At 44.6% G+C, this 6,073-nt stretch overlaps 1 pseudogene; it reads right to left on the bottom strand.

Annotated features, from left to right (window-relative positions):
- Positions 1-4,556: 4,556 nt before the first annotated feature.
- Positions 4,557-5,583, bottom strand: LOC118676738 (annotated as a pseudogene).
- Positions 5,584-6,073: the final 490 nt, after the last annotated feature.

Below are 6,073 nucleotides of genomic sequence, written 5' to 3' on the forward strand. Positions count from 1 at the left end.
ATACCTGCTTTCAGCCAGCCTCCACTGGGAGCTTGGGTAGCTGGGGGTTGTGGCCACCCTGCAAATAGCCATCAACCCCTTACCCAGGCTGACCACACCCTCATGGGGGTGAGGGTCCCCGCTGGGGTCTTAGCCAGCCTGAAAACGGCCCTCAGCCCCTCACCCAGACTGGCCAGGCACCCCAGCAGGACCCCCCACCCTGAAGGGGCTGTGGCCAGCATGCAAACAGCCATAAGCCCCTCACCAAGTCTAGCCAGGCACCCCAGCAGGACCACCCACCCTGAAAGGGCTGTGGCCTGCCTGCAAACAGACATCAGCCCCTCACCCAGACTGGCCAGGCACCCCAGCAGGACCCCTCCCCCAACCTGAGTCAGGGGTGTGGCCAGTCTGAAAATGGCCCTCAGCCCCTCACCCAGGCTGTCCAGGCACCCCAGGGGGGGCCCCCACACTCCAGAGGCTGTGGCCCGCCTGCAAACAGCCATCAGCCCCTCACCCAAGCTGGCCAGGCACTCCTATATAATAAAAGGATAATATGCAAATTGACACTAACAGCAGAACGACTGGGAATGACTGGTCACTATGACACACACTGACCACCAGAGGGATGTCTGACTGTCAGCTTAGGCCCAATCCCCCAGGGAGTGGGCCTAAGGTAGTATGTAGTCATCCCCCGAGGGGTCCCAGACTGCGAGAGGGCACTGGCCAGGCTGAAGGACTCCCCGAGTGCACAAATTTTTGTGCACTGGGCCTCTAGTCTATACTAATAAAAGAGTAATACACTAATTAGGCTGGGTGTCTTCCGGACATTATTCCGGATGTCCTTCTGACAAACCCGGGGATGGAGGGAAGCAGCCCAGGTCCCCGGTGCCTGCCAGTGGTCGGAGGAGGGAAGCCCGGGTCCTGGGTGCCAGAGGGAATCCGGAGCCAGCAGCCAGGAGAAGGAAGGACTACTCTTGCACGAATTTTCATGCATCGGGCCTCTCGTTAACTATAATGAAATACAATAATACTTACTAATGGAGATAGGCATACAGTATTCTGGGGGGAGAGATCAAGGAAGATTAAATCTGTTCTGGGGAGTCAGGGAATGCTATTTTAAACTACCCTTATTCAAATGCAACCTCTGTTTCTACAGCCTTTGATGGTTTCTGGCAGGATTAATTTACTTATCAGTATTTCCATACATTTTTATATAAATCAACAATATCAGTTATAACATTTTACTATAATGACTTGCTTATAATTCTATCACTTACCAAAAAGATGCCAGTTTCTTGAAAGCATGGCAGAGACCTCATCATCTCTGTATTTCTAGTACCTGAGCATCTGCAGTTCAATGAACTCAGTAAATATCTTAACCTATAAGTATATGCACATATGGATAAATGAATAAGGTAGTATGATGGGTGTATTCATAAAGAAAGCTGTATTACTTAACAACACAATAATCTGTGCAGGTATTAGAGATATGATGTGCTGAACATGAAAACAGAGAGCCTTAGTTGAACACATGGGTGAATATCAATATGATATTAAAATTCATAATTTTTTTGTTATTTAAAAAACAATTATAGATACTCATTTATCTGTATGTCTTGTAGAAACTTACCCCTATTTGATTAAACATTTCTATCCTGTTCAAAAATGCTCTTTCATACTAAAATGAATGTATAACTACTTTTGTCTCTTGCCTAAATTTTGGGGATCACTTGGTTACCTTGAGGCTAACACAGCCATTCAAGGTGGCCATTGTAACTCCAAGGAGATGAGTTCAGGTGTATTTGGAATGACTGCCTTTAAAAACTATCCCAGAGTTGTGCTTAACTATAAGGTGGAGGGAAACTTAGCAAATCTCAAAGGGTAAAAACACCAAAGTCTGAGATTTTAATATTCTACTATACAAAGTATATCTCTAAGAGTCCTAACACATGCCATTTTTATGCTTCTCCTTGGAAATGGAATTAACATTCCTGTACTAACTGGAAATGGTAAATTCTTAAATTGTTAATAGCTTCCTCAGGCTTCTGCTCTTTTGCTGTGCTATCATCTTGGCTCTGAATTATAAAAATATTGCTATGTGTGCTCATCAGCCTACTATCCTAAGGCTGTTTCCACTACTGAAAACAACTTTTGGACGGGAGAATAAACTACAGGGGCCCACTCCTGGGAAGGAAGTATTTTAACATGGAAACCAGTGCACATTTTGTCCCTATTTTCTTGGATATTGACAGATAATGCATCTGGATTTAGGCTTATCAAATTCATTTTGCTAAATAATGTCCTGCTTAGCATATAGTAAACCCTGCCTATTGTCATGGGTTCAGTGCTCAAGGGGGTGAGGGGATGGGTGTCAGTGCCTGCTGGTAACTAGTATGTAACTGGAGGAGGCATTGAATGGGAGAGGAAGAAGTGGAGCTCAAAAATATAAGAAAAAAGGGATCTTGATACAAAAACATAAATGCAACAAGCTTCAAGAAATTAATGAATAAATGTAGGTAGAGGGAAAATAAGGTAAGGAACTATACAGATGAAGTAAACAGACAAGATGACAGTGGACAAATGAGAGTTCAGATTCCCACCCAGCACTGCACAGAGTTCCACGTACATGTTCCATGGTGTCCACGAGAAAAACATGCTCAGCATCACACCCCACACACGTTTCTCACAAATCTCTTCACGAAGAGCCCACTGTATGCAAATGTGGATGTGCTATATGACACTTAATGGCAACCTTAGACAACCTCCTGAGCAAGATCACATGTTGTTTGTAGACACTTGGCCGTGCGCTAACAGCACACACAATATGGACAGGAAAGATATATACAAACTCTGGGACAGTGGTTATTTCTAGGGAATAGGGAAGGGAAAGGAGTTGCGGGGGGGGATGGTAAACTGTAATTAAAACATTCTTTTTCAAAATGAAACAGATACGGCAAAAAGTAAATGCTTCACGACTACTTTGGGTCTATTACTTGCTGTAAGTTTGAAACATTTTATAAATATAAAGATTGAACGTTTACATGTGTAAAGTAACAGGCAATGTATTTCAATAACCCAAAAGCAAAAGTAATAAGTATAAAGTCTTTCAGCCCTTTCTTTTTAATGCTGCCCGATGAAAGCCAGTGGCAAATGGCTGAAAGAAATGCAATTTAGTGTATGCAACTCGATGAGAAGGGGAGGTGGCCAAAATGATGCCAACTAAAGACCTGTTTTTTTGGTGATCTGGTCAACCCCAGTGATACAGAATACTACATTGTGTGAGATTGATGTTCTCTCCTCCAGAAAATACTCCCTAAATGAGATTATTCCTAACTGAGATATTGATAAGCAACAGACAGTCCTGGGTTCAAAGTTTTATTCCCTATAAATTTAGATTTTTTAGATAGAGACAATAGAGTTAGATTTGAAACTGATTTTGTTAATTGTGTGTATATTTCTGTATTATCACATATTATTATTATTACATAACTTAAATGCCAGAAAAAATAATAACAACTTTTTGTCATGAATAAGATCACAAAATAAAACTCCTGAGGAGAGAGAACCAAAAAAAAAAAAAAAAAGTTTTATTCCCTGCCAAGTGCTTAGTTCTTCTGTTAAATTCAGTGCCTTGGACACTCGGCCAAGCTGGCAGAGGACAGATGTCCCTCTCAGAGCTTTGTGGAACCCGGCAAAGACAAGTGCCTTGATGAAAGGCCCCTGGGGCAAGCAGTGCTGAGGGTACCAGTGGGCAAAGATCGCTGGGTTCCAGCCGGGTGGCAGCAAGGCACCAGATCTCTATGCAGAGTCAGATCACTGCCATTTCAGACTTAATTTCTCTTTCAAATGAATAATGTAATCAACCATAACTGTTAGTGTAGTATGTTTTTGTATGAAGTGTCATAAATGCATAAAACAGGGAGAAGTTTGGATAACTACATTCAATATTAAACAACAGAGAATAATAGCTCAAAGTCTTATTATATTCTTTTTTAAAAAATATTGAATATTTTACTCAAGATTTTGAAAGCACAAGTCTGTCTTAACTAGAGTCGTATTACAATGTGACTATTTTTTTCAAAAGAAATCTTAGAAAGATATGTATGTTTCCTTGCAAGCAAAACAGAGAAAAGGGTATTCTTATTGGTACTATGATTATTAAGCCACAGACACGTAAAATCCATAAAATGGTTTGGTGGCTTGGGAAATGCAATATCATGTCAAAGGTGCAGAGAGTTTCCAACGGAAGCAAACCTCAACCCCTCCAGCAATGAACTGCCCTGAGATCTTGGTAAAGACAGCAAGGCCTGCTCTGAGGCCGGGAGATCAGGCATCGCGGCTGGCACTACGTGGATCATCCCGCCAGGTCCACAGGGGAGGCTGCGGGGTTTGGACTGCACCCAGTGTGAGGCACGTGCATCAGTGGACCAATTTCTGAATAGGTTTTTATAAATATCTATAAATCAATTACAGGCGCTTGAAATGTCTTCGGCTGGAGTAACCCAACATTGCAAGACAATGTATTCACAGAGAGTCCAGACCCAGGCTGGCGTCAGCAGGCAGTGCTTAAGGTTTCCTCAGTCTCTCTCAGCCAAAGCAACCTTCTCAGGACAAAATTCAGGGCTCTGGCGCAATTGGCTAGGTTTTCCCTTGATAACCAGAGAGCAAAACCTTGTTGTCACCATCATGAAGAGGAAGTAGCTGGGGCGCGTGCGGTGCGAGTTTATTAATGAGCGGTCATCACTGGAACAATAACTGTAAGCGTGAGGTTCACGTGTGATAGACTTTTCCCATGGCCCCCTTAGAACACCGGAAGGGACTGTAATCTTTAGCATATTTTGTGTTGGCATCTCTAGCAGTCAGGGAGATCTGGTACCAGAGCATGGCATTGCTCTAAGTGTCCGGAACACAGTGCGGTGGCTGTACTGTGACGGGAACACACCAGGGGTGGCTGTGAGCGTCACGCAGGCTGCGAACGCCATCTGCTCACAGTGACTGAAGGGCACAGTCATCCGCATGCCAATCAGCTGGCAGGGTAAAGGTAACGTTTATCTCTTCGTGGGCTTCCCTGCGTGAGTGTCCAATCTGATGCCTTAAGATGGTCGAGTACAGACGGGTGACATTACAAGAGTACCCGCCAAAGGGTGTGAGTGGGTCCAGGGTGAGGGTGATTGCACCTGAGATGTTAACAGGGCCTGAATCCTCCAGTGCCTGTGGGGGTGGGGCGGACACTTTGCCTGCCCACTGGTCACTGTGATTTCCGGAGTCATGGTGTCATCTGTGAGATGCTTTAATGTTTCATTCTCTGACACACACAAGTCCAAGTCATTAAACAGCAGCAGAAAAGTATTCCCGTCCTCTGCTATTCCCGGTGACTTAATCTCCTTGATTTTGAAGAAATAGCCCAAGGTAGGAAAGCTATTGCCAGGGCGCTTACACTGGTCATAAAGTCCAGCAGGGGAGGCCGACTGCTGAAGGCAGCGTCAGGTTCTCCAGGGGTTTGATGTCTGATCATCCACCCCATCCACCCCATGCCGGGGGCGGGTGCGGGGGGGAAGCAGTGTGCCCCTGGACCAAGCCTGTGGCTGCTCTGACCTCACTCATAGTGAGTCTGGGGCCACTCGGCACCATCCTCCCCACTGCTCTGGGAGCAACGCAGATGCAAGGACCAGAGGCCCTGCAGTGCTTGCAACCACGGCACGCATTGGTCGGGGTCTCGCAGCCATGGTTTCCCCTTATTATATTCTTTATTGCTGTGTTATTTTAATTGCAACACCTTAGCTAATGAATAAACAAGTTCATGTCTGAGTATTTCTAGGCAATGTAACCAGTCTGCCACCTTGATCATCTATGTCAGCGGTTCTCAATCTGTGGGTCGCTACCCCTTTGGGGGTCGAACGACCCTTTCACAGGGGTCGCCTAAGACCATCGGAAAACACACATATAATTACATATTGTTTTTGTGATTAATCACTATGCTTTAATTATGTTCAATTTGTAACAATGAAATTGGGGGTCACCACAACATGAGGAACTGTATTAAAGGGTCACGGCATTAGGAAGGTTGAGAACCACTGATCTATATACTAAAAGC

Source organism: Myotis myotis, unplaced genomic scaffold (assembly GCF_014108235.1).
Source record: "Myotis myotis isolate mMyoMyo1 unplaced genomic scaffold, mMyoMyo1.p scaffold_m19_p_1, whole genome shotgun sequence".
Lineage (NCBI taxonomy): Eukaryota > Metazoa > Chordata > Mammalia > Chiroptera > Vespertilionidae > Myotis > Myotis myotis.